Source organism: Puma concolor, chromosome A3 (assembly GCF_028749965.1).
Source record: "Puma concolor isolate L17-30 chromosome A3, mPumCon1.1.hap2, whole genome shotgun sequence".
NCBI classification, from domain to species: Eukaryota; Metazoa; Chordata; class Mammalia; order Carnivora; family Felidae; genus Puma; species Puma concolor.
In genome coordinates this window covers 137,007,733-137,026,208 of record NC_141669.1, presented here as the reverse complement: position 1 = coordinate 137,026,208, position 18,476 = coordinate 137,007,733, and the positions used below count along the sequence as shown (strand labels likewise).

The window sequence follows — 18,476 nt, the reverse complement described above, 5'->3', positions numbered from 1 at the left end:
TAAGAGTAAAAGCCTTAAGGCAAATGATAAGCTACTATTACAACTTCAATTTATTGCTGAAACTATTATAAGAATATTTGAACCTCTATATGAAGATAATGGAAATGTTTGTAGTTGTGGATGGAAGCAATTATAGAATTCTATATGGGGTAATTTCTCAATTGGTTGTGTAATAAGCTATAATTTTATGGGTAAAGGTTTAATGCTTTGTTACCATGTACTGTCGTTTTGAATTGAACCTGTATTACCTACTGATTTTTAGATTTTCACTTACTAATTAAGGAAAGACCTCTTCTCTTGTGAAACGTATTCATTTCTGTGTTGGACCCGTGTTCCAGGAGACAAATAAGAATTATTCTAGCTATTCCAGTGACAATAATTCCTTTCTGTGTGAAGGCAAGAAAATGTGAATTTTCCCTTAAAACTTTCTGTATTAACAGTCTGGTTTCTGCCTTACCTGTTAACCATTTGTCTTTAGGAGCCTCTGTTTCTTTGATCCACATCTTTGTATGGCCAATCTATTTGTGACCTGTGTTTTCAGTTTGAAACTAAGGAAAAAATTGTAGCACCAAATTACCCAAATGAAACTATATTGAGGGCTCCTTGAACTTTAGGAGTCTGAGACATTTCACACTTGAGAGGCATCAGAAAAAATGTCATTGTGGACATTGCCAACAGAGGCTGCTTAATAACTGAGAAACACAGAACAGTGGGAGGAGTACTGAATAATTGCAGATTTACCAAATACAGTGTGATTTTGTTTTTGCGGTGTGATTTTTTTTTTCAACTTTATTTTTTTTTATTTTTTTTTATTTTTGGGACAGAGAGAGACAGAGCATGAACGGGGGAGGGGCAGAGAGAGAGGGAGACACAGAATCGGAAACAGGCTCCAGGCTCCGAGCCACCAGCCCAGAGCCCGACGCGGGGCTCGAACTCACGGATCGCGAGATCGTGACCTGGCTGAAGTCGGACGCTTAACCGACTGCGCTACCCAGGCGCCCCTTTGCGGTGTGATTTTTAACGGGTCTTCAGATGTTTGCTAAGCACTATTAAATTATAAAACGCTAAAGAATGTAGTTTCACATGCCCTCACTGGCTACTTAGTACAATGTCGAAGGATCCCTAGTTTGAGGGGCTGTTTAGTAATCCCAGCCCTGTGTGCAGTTATCCATTTCTTAAAGTCTTTGTTCACTGAAACCCAATTTAATGGAGACTCTCTCTCTTTCTTTTGAGGTACCCCAACCTTGGTACTGCACAGCATTTTTTTTTTTTTTTTAATTTCTATCCTTTTGGAAAAAGGTGAGGAACCGATTCTTATCTGTGGCTCATGGATCCTTCTGACAGCTGAACTCAGTTGTTCTCAAACTTGAACTTCATCTCTGAAGCAGCCGTGTGTGTGTGTGTGTGTGTGTGTATGGTCTAGGTAAGTGGGGGTTAGGGAAGTCCTATGCTCACCTCCCCGATATCAAGAGCGTCACGTTGACGAGCTTATTCGTTTCACCAGAAAGTCGATTGAAATGCCGTCCTGTTTCTCCAGTGGGTTCATTCCACGACTCTCATTCCAACAGGTAGTCTTTCCATCATTCACGCTCCTGCTAATCCCACCCCCAAGGCCACCCCTCCCAGCCAAACACTCCACTTTTGGTTTGTGTTTCTGGAGAACCTCAGTTTGGAAAGGAAGGACCGAGGTGCAAGGCCAGAGGTCCCAGGCGTCGTCGTAAAAGTCCTGAATTACAAGCACACATTTGGGTCTCAAGATGTGTGCTTTGGGGACATGGGGTGCAGCAGGGCCTTGCTGGGGGCTGTGCCCTGTGCCTGAGCTCCCCTCTCAGCCCCCACCCTCTGCCCACATTTCTCGGCTCAGGCCAGTGTCCCCCCCTCAGGCACACTTCCCTGATCACACCTTCTTTTTTTATTTTTCAAATTAAAAAAATTTTTTTAAGTTTATTTATTTATTTTGAGAGAGAGAGAAAGTGGTGGGGAGGGGCGGGGGGGGGTGGCTGGGGGAGAGAATCCCAAGCAGGCTCCACACTGTCAGCACAGAGCCGGATACGGGGCTCGAACTCCCAAACTGTGAGATCTTGACCTGAGCCGAAATCGAGAGTCAGATGCTTAACTGACTGAACCACCCTTATTTTATTTGATTTTACCCTGATCACACCTTCTAAAGTGATGCAGCCACCACCACATCGCAGGGCTTCAGGTGGACCTGGTGTCCCGCTGAGTCACCTTGATTATTTATTATGTTACCCTTTTACTGTCTGAGTTCTGTCTCTAGAACGAGAAGGCTTTCCCTGCCCTGTTTGCGGCCAGCGGTGCCTACACAGCGCCGGGCAGATAGTAGGTGCCCGGTAGCTATTTGCCGAGCAGGTGAAATAGTCTGCACTGTGACAGACAGTAAAAGCATCTTTGTAAGTTTCTATTCAATCCCAATGGTTAACACGCAGTGTAGTATCAGGTGTACGATTCGATTCAGCACCGCCATCTGTCGCCCGGTGGTCATCCCGCAAACGCGCTGCTTAAACCCCAACCCCTGCCCGCCTCCCCTCTGGCGCCCATCAGTGTGTTCTCTGTAGCTCAGAGTCTGCCTCTTGCTTGGCATCTCTCTCTCTTTCTCTCTCTCTTTTCCCGCTTTGCTCCTTTGTTTTGTTCCATCCATTGATTTACTTTAGAGAGAGCGCGTGCGCGCGCAGGGGAGAGGGACAGAGGGAAAGAGAGTGGGAATCCCAAGCGGGCCCCGTTCTCAGCCTGGAGCCTGACATGGGGCTTTTTACCCCACGACCCTGAGATCGCGACCCGAGCCAAAACCAAGACTCACACGTTCGACCAGCTGAGCCACCCAGGCGCCCTTGCTTTTGCTTTTGAAATTCCACCCATGAGTGAAACCGTACGGTAATTGCCCTTCTCTGGCTTACTTTGCTTGCGCACGCCGATCACTAGCTCCATCCGTGTCCTTGCAAATGGCAAGCGTTCTTTCTTTTTTGTGGCTGAATGCTATCCCTGTGTGTTGGCGTGTGTGCGAACCACATCTTCTTTATCGATTCATCAGTCGATGGACATTGGGGCTGTTTGCAGAACTTGCCAACTGCCGACAGTGCTGCTGTAAACCCGGAGGAGCACGTACTCCCTTGAACTAGCGTTTTCGTATCCGTTGTGTAAAAGCCTAGCAGTGCCGTGCTGGGTCGTGGGGAAGTTCTCTTTTTAACTTTTTTGAGGCGCCCCAGACTGTGCTCCAGAGCGGCTGCCCCGCGTTGCCTTCCACCAACAGTGCAAGAGGGTCCCCGTTTCTCTGCATCCTCACCGACACCTGTTGTTTCTTGTGTTTTTAAACTATAGAAGAAATTACTCTTAACAGATCTATGCAGAGGAACTACCAGAATACCGTGTTGGTAAAAGACTAACCCCAAACTTGATATCAATGGTCCCCTTGATCCTGCTTCACTGAGCCCCGTAACAGTGAAATACCACGTTAGGAAAGTACTTTGCCTTCCTTCAGAGGCGTGCTTCGTGAAGACGGGAGCCACATCTGCCTTGGTCACCGTGATCTGCTCTGGTTCTGGTCTACAGGAGGCACTCACCAAGTTTGCGATTAGAAAACAGTTCTAAACAGTGTTTTGTCAGTGGGCTGCATCACAGAGTTTATTTCCAATCTACCAATTTGGGGTGGTTTTTTAAATTAAGCGGGGTACCTGGCTGGCTCAGTAGAGCATGTGACTCTTGACCTTGGGGTCGTGAGTTCGAGCCCCACGTTGGTCTTAGAGATTACGTAAGGAAATAAAAAAAAATTATAAATAAAAACAAATAAAGTGTCTTGGGTTAGATTTTAAAATCGCAGGTTCTGGGGGCTCCTGAGTGGCTTAGTCGGTTAAGCATCCGACTTGGCTCAGGTCGTGATCTCACGGTTCGTGAGTTTGAGCCCCACTCTGTGGGGCTCTGTGCTGTCAGTGTGGAGCCTGGAGCCTGCTTCCGATTCTGTGTCTCCCTCTCTGCCCTTCCCTTGCTCGTGCTCTGTCTCTCTCTCAAAAATAAACATGTACGTATATATATATAAACTATATATATATAAACAATAATATATATAATATAAATATATTTTTTGCAAGTTCTGGAGCCTGACTGCCTGGATTTGAATCCCGAGTCTGCATTTTTGGCTGTGTGAACATAAACCAAAGAAATTGTTTGGCTTTTTACTCCTCAGTTTCTTCATCTGTAAAACAGGATACGAATAGCCCCTTGCATTATTCCTTGTAAAACACTTAAACCAGGGTGGAGCAGGTCGCATAGTAGCTGTTACTGCAGTCACGGACCACTGATGTGCTCATGCAGTTCCTAGTCATAATTGTTTGCAATGACCGATTGTAACATGAAAAGATTTAAAAATTTTAGGGGCGCCTGGGTGGCTCACTTGGTGAAGCGTCCAACCTCGGCTCAGGTCATGATCTTGCGGTTGGTGAGTTCGAGCCCCGCATCGGGCTCTGTGCTGACAGCTCAGAGCCTTGAACCTGCTTCGGATTCTGTGTCTCCCTCTCCTTCTGCCCCTCGCCTGGTCACGCTCTGACTCTGTCTGTCTTTCAATGATAAATAAACGTTAAAAAAAAAAAAAAAAGATTTAAACACTTTAATCTTGAAATTTAGGGGTTTTCATTTTTTTTTGGAGATTCCTTGTTTTTTAAAAAATACTTGTGGGGTACCTGGGTGGCTCAGTCGGTTAAGCGTCCGACTTCAGCTCGGGTCATGATCTCCCGGTCCGTGAGTTCCAGCCCCGCGTCGGGCTCTGGGCTGATGGTTCAGAGCCTGGAGCCTGCTTCCGATTCTGTGTCTCCCTCTCTCTCTCTGCCCCTCCCCTGTTCATGCTCTGTCTCTCTCTGTCTCAAAAATAAATAAACGTTAAAAAAATTTTTTTTTAAATAAAAAATACTTGTTTTGAGAGCGAGAGAGTGAGTGGGGGTGGGGCAGAGAGAGGGAGACAGAGATCCCAAGCAGGCTCCACGCTGTCAGCACAGAACCTGATGCGGGGCTCAAACTCACGAACCCTGAGATCATGACCTGAGCCAAAATCGAGAGTCAGACCCTTAACCGACTGAGCCACTCAGGTATCCCAAGGATTTGTCTTTTTAAATTTTTGGTTGAAATGTCAGGAATATACAGGATGACATGGGATTGTAATGTATAGCATGGTGAAGATAGTTTACTGTCCTGTATTGTGTATTTGGAAGCTCCTGAGAGGGTAGGTCTTAAAAGTGGTCATCACAGGAAAAGAAAGGTTTTGTAACTATGAGTGGTGTTGGATGTTGACTAAACTTCTCTGATGATGGTTTTGGGATATATATACATATATCAAATCATTATGTGGTGCACCTAAAACGAATACAGTGTTATGTCTGTGATAGCTCAGTAAACAAATTTAGAGAGAATAGTGTAACGAACCCCCATCCGCATCACTCGGTTTCAGCACATATCCAGTCCCAGCCCGTCCCGTTTCGCCTCTGCCCCGTTGGTGACGTGCTGTAGCTGGGTCGCCCCGTCTGCCAAGATCTCCTCCCTTCCCAACACGGGCCCTTGCTCCCTCTCCCACCCTGCCCTCCACCCGGCTAGATTATCTGGGAGCATCGTTATTTTCTTTCAGTGGGTACACCTAAAAGATTAGAATTCCTTCAGACCTTTAACTCTAATTCCCTGTCACACATAAAAGAGGTCATTTTTTTTTAGAATGTTTTATTTATTTTGAGAGAGACAGACAGAGGGAGGGAGGGAGACAGGAAGACTGAAGATGAGCAGGGGAGGGGCAGAGAGACAGGGAGACACAGAATCCGAAGCAGGCTCCAGGCTCTGAGCTGTCGGCACAGAGCCCGACGTGGGGCTCGAACTCACCAACCGGGAGATCATGACCTGAGCTGAAGTCAGACGCTCAATCGACAGAGCCCCCCAGGCGCCCCAAGGACTTCCTTCTTTTTTAAGACTGAGTAGTATTCTATTGTGCGTCTGTGCAACATTTTCTTTATCCGTTCATCTCTAGACAGACTTAGGTTGTTTCCTTGTCGTGGTTATTGTAACACCAGTGAACACGGGAGAGTAAATCTCTCTTCAAGATACTGATTACATTCCTTTTGGCTCTCTGCCTAGAAGTGGGGTTGCTGGATCATGAGTTCGTTCTGTTTTAATTTTTGAGGTTTTCCGTAACGGCTGTACCAATTTACATTGCCATCAGCAGCGTACAAGGATTTCCTATTCTGTACATCCTCATCAACACTTATCTTTTTGCCTTTTTGACAACAGCCGTTCTGATAGGCGTAAGGTGATGTCTTATGGAAGTTTTGATTTGCATTTCTCTGGTGATCAGTGATATTGAACACCTTTTATATACCTTTCGGTCATTTGTGTTTCTTCTTTTGAGAAATATCTATTCAGGTCCTTTGTCTATTTTGTAACTGGGTTATTTGGATTTTTTGCTATGATTTTGGATATATATTTTGGGTATTAACCCCTTATCAGATGTATGGTTTGCACATACATTCTCCCGTTCCATAGGTTGGTTGCCTTTTCACTCTGTTCGTGGTTTCTGTTGCTATGCAGAAGGCTTTTAGTTTGATGTCATCCTATTTGTCTCTTTTGTGCTTTTGCTGCCTGTGCTTTTGGCAACATGCAAAAAATCATTGTCCAAACCAGTCTATAAGCTGTTCCGCTATGTTTTCTTCCATTAATTAGAATTGCTCCTACATTTATGTCTTCAATCCATTTTAAGTGGATTTGTGTATATGGTGTGAGATGAGAGTCCAGTTTCATTCTTTGGCATGTGGATATCCCGTTTTCCCTATACCCTTTAGTAAAAAGATTGTCCTGTTCTTCATTAGTACTCTTGTCAAAAATCAATTGACCATGGATGTGAGGATTTATTTTGGGGCTCTCTATTCTGTTCCATTGGTCTATATGTCCATTTTTATGTCAGCACCATAGTGTTTTGATTACTGTAGCTTTGTAATATGTTTTGAAATATATTTTAAAGTGTGATGCCTTTAGCGTTTTTCTTCTTATTCATGATAGCTTTGATTATTTTGAAGTGTTTTGTTCCACAATAATTATAGGACTTTTTTTCTATTTCTGTAAAAAATGCCTTTGGGATTTTGCTAGAGAGTACATTGAATATGTAGATAATTTGGGGTAGTACAGACATTTTAACAATATTTATTTCCCAGTCCATGAACATGGGATGTCTTTCCATTCACCTGTGTTGTCTTTAATTTCCTTCATTAACATTTTATAATTTCAGTGTACCAGTCTTTCACCTCTTTGGTTAAGTTTATACATAAGTATTTTATTTTTTGTTGTTGTTTCTGTTGTGAATGGGATTTCCTTCTTTTCTTTTTTCTTTTCTTTTCTTTTCTTTTTTGCCAATGTAACATTTTTAATACCCAACTTTTTAAACATAAGGCAAAATAGTCTTAGGCAGGCAACCACTGCAAAATTTTTAAATGTCCATGGTGATTACACAGGTACGGATCACATGTATTTAGTGTATGGTCAAGCTAATTAAAAAGAAGTCGAAAACAAAGTTAAGAAACAATACTGCTTTGAAAAGCTTCTGATGTTAATTTACTTCTGGACAAATAAGTGGGAAAAGCCATCAGTAGGAATCTATTTTAATTTTAGTCTCTATCCTTAAAATTGCCTAAAAGTTCTTAGAACACAGAAAAACTAAATTTGAATGCATTTGTAATAGCTTAACAATTTATGTGCCTTATATTAAGATCCTTTAATTGAATGTTTTGAAATCAATCATAATTCACTGCAATGATAAATTAGAAAAAGGAAGCATTTTTTTTTTTTTAATTTTTTTTTTTCAACATTTATTTATTTTTCGGACAGAGAGAGACAGAGCATGAACGGGGGAGGGGCAGAGAGAGAGGGAGACACAGAATCGGAAACAGGCTCCAGGCTCTGAGCCATCAGCCCAGAACCCGACGCGGGGCTCGAACTCACGGACCGCGAGATCGTGACCTGGCTGAAGTCGGACGCTCAACCGACTGCGCCACCCAGGAGCCCCAAAAGGAAGCATTTTTAAACAGCATGTTACTATGGCCTGGCCAAAAGTAATTATCGATTAGTAACAACACATACAACAGATTGGGAAACTAAATGCTCTGCTATATACTTTTAAGTATTTTGTCAGACTTGAGAAATGTTTCTGTCAATAACATTCATTTCCCCACAAATGCAATTCTTTTTTATTTTTTCTTTTTTTTTTTTTTCCAACGTTTATTTATTTTTGGGACAGAGAGAGACAGAGCATGAACGGGGGAGGGGCAGAGAGAGAGGGAGACACAGAATCGGAAACAGGCTCCAGGCTCTGAGCCATCAGGCCAGAGCCCGACGCGGGGCTCGAACTCGCGGACCGCGAGATCGTGACCTGGCTGAAGTCGGACGCTTAACCGACTGCGCCACCCAGGCGCCCCTGCAATTCTTTTTTAAACAAGAAAATAGTTCTTTCTCTCCAGATTTTTATGTTTATCAGTGCAAAGTGAAACAAAGCAATCTCAGTAGAAATGGCTTATTACAGTGTTATTTTAGAAAGGCTTATGCTTCAAAATGTACTGAAAGATACCCAGTCCAAATCGTGAGAATCATCAACCTTGATGGCTTCTCTGCGGCCACCTTTGTCTCTCCCCGGCCTCCCAGGGGCTTGTCAAGAGAGGCCAGCCCCAGGGGCGCCTGGGTGGCTCAGTTGGTTAAGCAAGCGTCTGACTTCAGCTCAGGTCATGATCTCGCAGTCTATGAGTTCGAGCCCTGCGTCGAGCTCTGTGCCAGCAGCTCAGAGCCTGGAGCCCTGCTTTGGATTCTGCGTCTCCCTCTCTCTCTGCCCCTCCCCCGCTTGCGCGTGCTTGCTCTCTCTCTCTCTCTCTCTCAAATAAACATTAAAAAGAGAGAGAGAGGCCAGCCCCTCATTCATATCACTTGCAGAAGTTTCTCATCATCTCTTGTCAACTTGTTGAACATCTAGATTCTTAAATAGCTTGTTTCATCCCCCCCCCCCCCCCGCCCCAACGCTTGTGTTCCTCTCTTCCGAGCAGCCTTTTTATGTTCTTACTCCTTTTGGTTTCCAGCGCAGAAAACGTCCTCAATTTGTTCCTCATCGACACTTAGGAATGGGTTTCAGGAGATTCAGGAAAACGCCACCTGGTCTTCAACCAGCGTGCATTGTGGAAAGGCCGCCATTGAGGCGACTTCAGCGGTTTCCATCAGAAGTTCAGCTGACCCTTTGTTCCCCAGTCAGCCTCACTGCTTATCAGATCTCTCTTTGGTTTCTGCAACCTGAATGAAATTTCAGCAGCCACTTTCTCTTGCAGATCGCCCTCTGCGATCTCCTACCGGCCTTGATAGTTCATTTCTAGTCTGTCCCCCAGACTCTCTTTGGCAGGTTGTTTCTGTGTGAGATGACCTTGCCCATTTTCCTCTTCCTTTGACCCCACCCCCTTTTTTTTTGCCACCATGCATATAATCATCTACATGTTTGTCTAATTCTTTTGTGTATGTTCTTGAGATTTCCTCTTAAGTTTCTTAGCAAGCAAGTAGTTGTAGGTCTCTGATTGTCTGCCTCTGACAGTAGCAGTCTCCGTTCCCAAGATACCAAGTTCAGTGGCCACCGCATCTTGAGTCTGTTCTTGTAGCACAGCACCCCCTGTGTTGTTAACCTTCTTTCCTCCAGGAACAGCTGGTTTCTGGCTTCTGAGGCCAAATTGAAAAGGCCTCTGGTGTGGGAGGAGAGTTAAAACATTTCTGTCGCTGGGGCGCCTGGGGGGCTCAGTCGGTTGAGCGACCGACTTCGGCTCAGGTCATGATCTCGCGGTTTGTGGGTTCGGGCCCCGCGTCGGGCTCTGTGCTGACAGCTCGGAGCCTGGAGCCGGCTTCCGATTCTGTGTCTCCCGCTCTGCCCCTCCCTTTCTCATGCTCTGTGTCTCTCTCTCTCTCTCTCTCTCTCTCTCTCTCTCTGTCAAAAATAAATAAACGTTAAAAAATTTGACAAAAAAATTAACTTCCTCTTTGGATAGTTTGTTGTTCGTGTAGAGAAACGTGACTAATTTTTATGTGTTGATTTTTAATTTTGCAAGGTTGCTGAATTCATTTATTCTAACACTTTTTGTTTTTGAGTCTTTAGAGTTTTCCACATACGTGAATCCGGTCACCTGCAAACAGAGATACGTCTGCTTCTTCCTTTCCAATTTGAATGACGTTTACTTCTTTTTCTTGTCTAATTGTTCTGGCTACAATTTCCAGTACTATGTTGAACAGAAGTGGCAAGAGTTAGCATTCTTGCCTTGTACTGGATCTTGGAGGACAAAGCTTTGAGTTTCCCCCCATTGATTATGGTATTAGCTGTGGACTTTTTTCATGTTGACCTTTACCGGGTTGAGGTGAGTTCCTTCTGTACCTATTTTGTTGAGAGTTTTTACCGTGAGTGGATATTGAACTTTGTCAAATGTTTTTCTGCATCAGTTGAGATGCTCATGTAATTTTTTATCCTTCATTTTGTTAATGTATTGTATCACATTGATTGATTTGCATATATTGAATTATCTTTGCATCTTAAGGGGTAAATCCCACTGGGTCATGGTGTATGATCCTTTTAATGTGCTGTTAAGTTTGGTTTGTTAGTATTTCACTGAGGATTTCTGCATCTGTGTTCATCAGAGATATTGGCCTGTAGTTTTCTTTTCTTGTGGTATCTTTATCTGGCTTTGGTGTCAGGGTGACACTGGATTCATAAAATGAGTTTGGATGTCTTCCCTCTTTCTCTGTTATTTTCAAAGAGTTTAAGAAGAATTGGTATTAAATCTTCTTTGAATGTTTGGTAGAATTCACCCATGAAGCCATCTGGTCCTGGGCTTTTCTTTGTTGGGAGAGTTTTGATTACTGATACAATCTCCTGCATTGTTATTGGTTTGTTCAGGCTTTCTGTTTCTTCTTACTCAGTTTTGGTAGGTTATATGTTTATCTACTTCTGCGTTATCCAGTTTGTTGGCATAGAATTGTTCATAATATTCCCTTATAACTCTTATTTCTTTTTTTTTTTTTTTTAATTTTTTAATGTTTATTATTGAGAGACCAGAGAGAGAGACACAGCATGGGAGGGACAGAGAGAGGGGGAGACACAGAATCCGAAGCAGGCTCCAGGCTCCGGTCTGTCAGCACAGAGCCGGATGCGGGGCTCGAACTCACGAATCACGAGATCATGACCCGAGCCGAAGTTGGACGCTTAACCGACTGAGCCACCCAGGTGCCCCCATTTCTGATTTTTTAAATTTGAGTCTTTTCTCTTTTAAAAAAAAAAAAAATTATTTTTAAGCAATTTCTGCACCCAAGTTGGGACTCAAACCCTGGACCTCGAGATCAAAAGTCACTTGCTCCACAGACTGAGCCAGCCACATGCTCCCGAGTCTTCTCCCTTTTTTTCTTAGTCTGGCTAAGGGTTTGTTGCTTTTGTTTATCTTCTCAAAGAACCAACTTCTGGGGTTTCTTTCCTGTTGTTTTTATATTTGATATATGTCTGCCCATATCTTATTATTTCTTTTGCTAGCTTTATGCTTAGTTTGTTTTCTCTAGTTCCTTGAGGTGTAAAGTTAGGTTGTTTATTTTGAGATCTTTCCTCTTGTTTAATGTAGGTGTTGATCACTATAAACGTCCCCCTTAGTACTCTGTTCGCTGCATCCCTTAGGTTTTGGTGTGTTGTATCTTCATTTTTGTCTGTCTCAAGGTACTTCTAAAATTCCCCTCGGGGTGCCTGGCTGGCTCAGTTGGTGGAGCACGTGACTCTTGATCTCAGGGTTGTGGGTTTGAGCTCCGTGTTGGGTGTAGAGGTTACTTAAAAAGAAAATCTGGGCCACCTGACCTGGGTGGCTCAGTTGGCTAGGCGTCCAACTCTTGGTTCTGGTACAGGTCATGATCTCGCAGTTTCGTGGGTTTGGTCCCCACATCGGGCTCTGGGCTGGCAGCGTGGAGCCTGCTTGGGGTTCTCTGTCTCCTCCTCTCTCTGTCCCTCCCCCACTTGCACTGTCTCTGTCTCTCCCAAAACAAATCAATAAACCTAAAAAAATTTTTTTAAACAAACAATAAATAAAAATCTTAAAATTCCTTTTAATTTCCTCTTTGACCCCAAAGTCATTCAAGAATGTATTGTTTAGTTTCTACATATTTGAATTTTCTCATTTCTTACTGTTACTTAGTGATTTCTAGTTTTATTTCATTTTGGATGGGAAGGACACTTAGAATAATTTTGGTCTTCGTAAATTTGTTAAGATTTGTTTTGTGACCTAACGTTGATTTATCCTGTTCCTGCTCAGAAGAAAGTTCTGTATATATCTGTTAGGTCCACTTGGTCGATAGTATTGTTCATGTCAGCTGTTTATTGACTTCCTGTCTGGATGTTCTATCTATTGTTGAAAGACTACTGATTTTTCATGTTGATCTCATAAACCTGTTCTTTACTACATTCTTACTTTTTTAGTAATTTTTCTGTGGATTTTTTTGGGGGACTCCTGATACATCATTTGCAGTGAAAGATAAAAATAGAAGTTTTACTTCTTTCTTTCGAGTTCTCAAGCCTTTAATTGCTTTCTTTTGTCTAATTGAATTAGTGTATATTTCCAATACAATGATAAATAGTATGGCAATATGGCATCCTTGTCTTTTTTGTTTCTTGTTCCTGACATTAGAGGTTCCTGCTTGTTCCTGCTTTTAGAGGTTTCTCATTAAGTAAAATGTTGGTTTGGGGAGAAAAAAATTTTATAGATATTTAATATGTCTATAGTAATTGGTTGCATAATCAATTATTAATATTAATAATATATTTAAATATAATTAATATATTTATAATATTTAGTATATTAATATATAAAACATGTAGGAGATAAGGTATATTTTAGGTACTATATATGCACATATACGGTGTACTACGTATATTATACAGAGATATATATATATATATACTTATATATATATACATATATATAGTATACATGTAGTCATTACATTAAGAAGGCACCCATTGATTACTGTTTTATTGGATTTCCAAAAATATAAATGGGTATTAAATTTTGGCACATATTGCTGTTCTGCTAATATTGAACCGACCTTGCATTTGTAGAATACATCTCCCCTAGGCGTGATGTCTTATTATTTTTTTTTAATTTTTTTACGTTTATTTATTTTTGATAGAGACAGAGCATAAGTGGGGGAGGGGCAGAGAGAGAAGGAGACACAGAATCCAAAGCAGGCTCCAGGCTCCGAGCTGTCAGCACAGAGCCTGACGTGGGGCTTGAACTCACAAACCATGCGATCGTGACCTGAGCCAAAGTTGGACGCCCAACCGACTGAGACACCCAGGCGCCCCAGGATGTATTATTTTTTAAGTGTAATACTGGATTCTGTTTGCTTCTATTTTAAGATTTTCACACTGATACCATAAGTGAGATTGGTCTATAATTTTATTTTCGGATGCAGTGTTTGGCATGTTTTAGAATCCATGTTATACTTGCTTTACAATAATAACTTTGAAATTTTCCTTTGGTTATACTCTGGAATAATTTAAGCAGCGTTAGAATTATTTGATCTTTAACTGTTTCGTAGAATTCTCTGCGAAACGACCTGGGTCTGGTGCCTTCTTCCTTTCTCTCGTTTCAAAGTATACATTTGTTAAGTATGCAGACTGAAATCTGCATGAATCATAGGTGTATAGCTCAATAAATTTTCTCATGGTTGTTTAATCAGCAGTTAGGTCTAGAAACAGATGCCCCCAAAGCCTCCCTCATGTTTCCTTCCACTCACTGCCTCCCCACTCCAGCAAGGGCCCCGAGCCTTCTTGTCATGGTGCTTCACTAGGCTCTGTATTATGGTAACCGATTTACTTAGAATTTATTTATTTATTTATTTAGTCTCCCCTGGGGTCAGTTTTGAGATACGGTGTTTTTTCTGGACAACCCTCTATTTCATCTAGGCTTTCAAACTGATTTACATAGAATTCTACAAATTAATCTCTTATGATTTGAAAGTTTCTTCCTGTCTTCTTCCCCAATCCTTAAAAACTGCAGGAACTCGATATGTCTTTCTAGATGTTCCTTCAAGGTCTGTGCCACAGAAAATTATCAGTCGTGTGTGTGTGTGTGTGTGTGTGTGTGTGTGTGTGTGTGAGAGAGAGAGAGATATTGTTATTAAATATATATTTTTCTGTCTGCCCAGCTACCTAGCTACTTATGTAGCCATCTAACTATCTTGCTCTCCAGGCATCTGTGTGTATTTCACATGGTGGAGAAAATGGAAGGGCAGCTACAAAGCATTTGCATTCCCGATAAAAGAGGGAGGTGGCTGGACTGTCTGTCCCTGTCCTCTCTGCCTTGGGCTAAGATGTGATACCGTCTTGTGAGCCTGAGAGAGAAGCCAAGAGAATCGTGGAGGCCTCGGCCTGCCATTGATGAGCTGCTTAAATAACATCAGAAACCACCCTCAGAATTCTTCAGGATTCTTGTGAAGTGAGTTACGAGCCTCTTTTCATCTGTGCCACTCCAGGTCAGGGGTCTGTTGTGTGCAGCCGGACACATTCTTAACCGATACAGAGGATAAATGGGACAAAACCAGAAAACTTGAGTTGTTCATAGTATATGAGTGTTTAATTAAGCACAGAAAGATGATCACAGAGACACCAAATCCCCTAACTCGAAAATAGGAACCTGGGTAGCAATCCCTCAAATTAAGTGCTTACTGCAGTGGCGTTTTTAGTGTAACTGTTGTTAAAAGCATAATTTGCATAAATTATTCAGAGTGTTTTAGATACCACTTTTCACAATTTTGTACAGTGGGGTACAGATTGGGTCCATCTTGTACAGATGACAGGACGCATCCTCAAAGGGTTTCAAAGAGATTAAATGAGATAGTCCACAAAAAGGGCCTAGGACAGCACTTAATCTCATGGCAAAGTAACCCATAAGAATTAATTATAATGTGTTTTTTTTTAGTTTTTTATTCATTTAAATAATCGCTACACCCAATGTGGGCTTGAACTCATGACCCCAAGATCAAGGAATGCATGTTCCACCGACCGAGCCAGCCAGATGCCCCAATTATAATGCTTTAATAATCAACATTAATAAAAAATACTGATGTTAGCTACTCATATATGGATGGCTAGCCCCTTGTCATCTTTTGCATTCCCATAAGAAAAGTCACCTCCCTCGAGAGGCCCTCTCTGGCTATTCTACCGCAAGTGGAATCCCTCCGTAAATATTTCCCATTCCCCATTGCCCCAGTCTTGTCGTTAGCTCAGAGACGTTGTCACCGTCTGGAATTCTTTTGATTATTTATTTAGTAAATGTATGCCTCCCCTGATAGAATAGAAACCCCACGAGAGCAAAACTCTCAGTGGCTGGCTGAGGTCCCACACGGGATCCCCATACACTTGTTGTATAAAGAGATGACCAGATGTCCAAGAAACCATTAGAAGAGAATGCCACTTGACATAGAAGGGTTTTGCAGTGGTGGTCATTTTGGGGGTGTGATTTTGCCCACATTTAAATAAAAATGAAGATGGGTAAAGATTACGCTCGGGGCGCCTGGGTGGCTCAGTCGGTTGAGTGTCTGACTTCGGCTCAAGTCGTGATCTTGCAGTTTGAGAGTTCGAGCCCCACGTCGGGCTCTGTGCTGAAGGCTCAGAGCCTGGAGCCTGTTCGGGTTCTGTGTCTCCCTCTCTCTGCCCCTCCCCCATTCATGCTCTGTCTCTCTCTGTCTCAAAAATAAATAAAACATTAAAAAAATAATAAAAAAAAGATTTTGCTCAATTCTAGACCCTCCTCATATTAGGCCTTACTGGGGGCTTGGTGGTTTATTACTGTGTTTTTATTTATTTTCTAAAAGGTCCGTAGTTCTATGTAGTCTATGTACCTTTGGGACGTGGTATCTAAAACACCGTGAGTAACAAAAGTGACACCTAAAACATTGTGGTTAACAAACTGTTACCTGTAGAAAAATAGGTTGTTCTGCATTCAAACAGAGATGTAAAATTCAGCTGAAACTTTAAAAACTAATGGCTACTTGTAATCGAAGATTTCAGTGAAATTCTTCATAATTATTTGGCTTTCTGGAGATCTTAGATTTTAGATTTTAAAGTGGCCCTCTACAAGTTATGTTTGGGGCCAGCTCAGAGGGAAAACAGAAATGGGGATGTTTTAAGTAGGAGTAAGTCCTGAGGAATAGAAGGAACCCTCAGACACATTTGAGTGGCCGACAGTGGCCCCACAGCAAACCTCTGAACCGGCGGGAGGGCAGGAGTCTGTCCAGCGCCACCCTCTGAGGGAACAGGACCCCCTCCCTGCTCCACCACCAACCCATCTGTCCCATGACCACCTGACTGGCTCTGGGATCCAGGAGAGCCCTGCAGGATTTCCCTTTGGGGTCACAAGTCATGGACTCCTGACAGCTGGCATCCTGGAAAGAACAAAGGAGACCTTTCCCTCTTTTTTCTTTATCTTCTAGAAGGACAGTATGGTGTGGTAGTCAAGCAGTGGGGTTTGGCTACCTGAGTTTGAAGCCCATTTTCTCTGTTTAGTAGCCATGTTTCTTGTAGCAAGGTGCTTTGGCCTCTCTAGGCCTCTGTTGACTCCTTGGTAAAATGGTGGTGATGGCCAAAACAAGCTCATTGGGCAGTGGTTGGCACATAACAGGTACTGGATAATTGTGGCCTTTATGACCCTCCCTCTGGAGGTCATTATAAAGTGTCTGCCAGTGTGGACCAGCGAGGGGGGTAGGGTTCTGGGGTATCATGTTCTTGGTGTAACTGCTCTATGGCCTGAGGATTTGTTTGCTAATTTTGATGGATCTGTGGCTAGTGTTACGGTAATCTTATGTGGATTATTCAGAGAAGGTTCTGGGATTTCTACGGAGGGGGCATACAGGCAGCCATTTTGGAAGAGTCGGTCATCTTGGTGGGCCGTGGTCTGGATGGCTGGTACACAGGTTTTAGTTATGTATTTGGAGTACTTTGGAGGATGATGGGGATTGGTGGGCTGGTCTTTGGCCATATTTGCATAATCTCTTACGTAGATTGCTATTAATTTGGGGGAGTGTGTATTTGGGGGGGCTTTTAAGGGTTGTTTTGCGATTAAATCTGCATAGCATACACACACAGTTTTTATGTGGATGGAATATTACATAGGAAGCTTTCGAAGGGTTTATGGAAATAGGTTATTTGCTTTCTCTTCCCTCCTTGGGGCTTATATTTTGCTCACTTCTGATGAGCTATGTATGCTAGAGGATTAATTTGGTTCGGATTAACTTTACCTGGAAAATAAGTGGCGTTTTGGTCTGATTTACAGAATCGACTTGATATTTCATTTGACCAGTTTCAGAGGGTGCGGTGGTTGGTGGTGCACTTCCCCCCGCTGCTCCAGGAAGCAGTGCCGGGGGGACCACAAGCTTAAGGGATGAGCCCGAGGATGAAGATCAAGGGGGCTCCAGTAGACCCCAGGTTCAAGCCACGGTTCATTATAGCTTTAATGAGTTCCATGTGGGGCCTATGAAGGCTGACCACCCCCACCCCCAACAATGCAACTTTGTCGTGCATTAGGAGACTCCCCATTTTTCCTGATGTTAATTGTGTCTTCTTTTTTAAACTGTATGTTCGCATACTTTGCATTTCTACGACTGTTGATTAGCTTTTAAGAGTATTGTGCTTATTAGGGAAATCAACTCTTTGTTAGAGATCTTCACCCAGTCTCCACCCCCTTCATATTTTGTTTCATGTGATCTTCGTATTGTATAGTCCACCCCACCCCTGTGGCTTTTGGATATTAGGTCATGCCTAGGCCTTCTACAAACCAGTATTTTAACTGTAAAAATATCCTTTTTCAAGGACTTGTTTGTATTTAATCATATGATTGAGCCACAGAAGATTCCCTGGTGTATGGAACAAGGTAGGGATCCAGCTTAAGTTTCCCCCCAAATGTTTAACCATTTGTTTCAAAACCGTTTCTTTCTATTCGATGGCTCCCGTTCCATCGTGTCCCCAGCTTCGAGGGATAACCAACAGAATCGTAAGATATGTAAAGTGCATGACGGGGTGATTGGCTCCGGGCCCACGTCGCACACCGTCTCACGAGTAACCCCACCTTCCCTCGTGCATTGGCAACACTGACTTCCTCCCATTTCCCCCCACATAACTGAGTCCATATCCTCCAGCTAGCCGGGGAGCCCCAGACCTGACACCCATTTGGGGGAGACTCCAGGTCCAGCAGGCACACTGTGAAGACATGTACAAGGGAGGTTGATCGAACGGAGAAGGCGGCCATCGATGGTCAATGCCGAATTCTTTACACTAATGGTTTTGTGTGGGGCCCGGGCTTGGGTCCAGGGCAGGGGTGGACTTTATCTGCAAATTGTTTTCAGAAACCCACGTTAGGTTAACGACTTCTGATACGTGGTTAAGACCACGAACGAGGGGG

General features: G+C 43.0%; 1 pseudogene; it reads right to left on the bottom strand.

Annotated features, from left to right (window-relative positions):
* Positions 1-8,944: 8,944 nt before the first annotated feature.
* LOC112869077 (phosphorylated adapter RNA export protein pseudogene) lies at positions 8,945-18,323 on the bottom strand (annotated as a pseudogene).
* Positions 18,324-18,476: the final 153 nt, after the last annotated feature.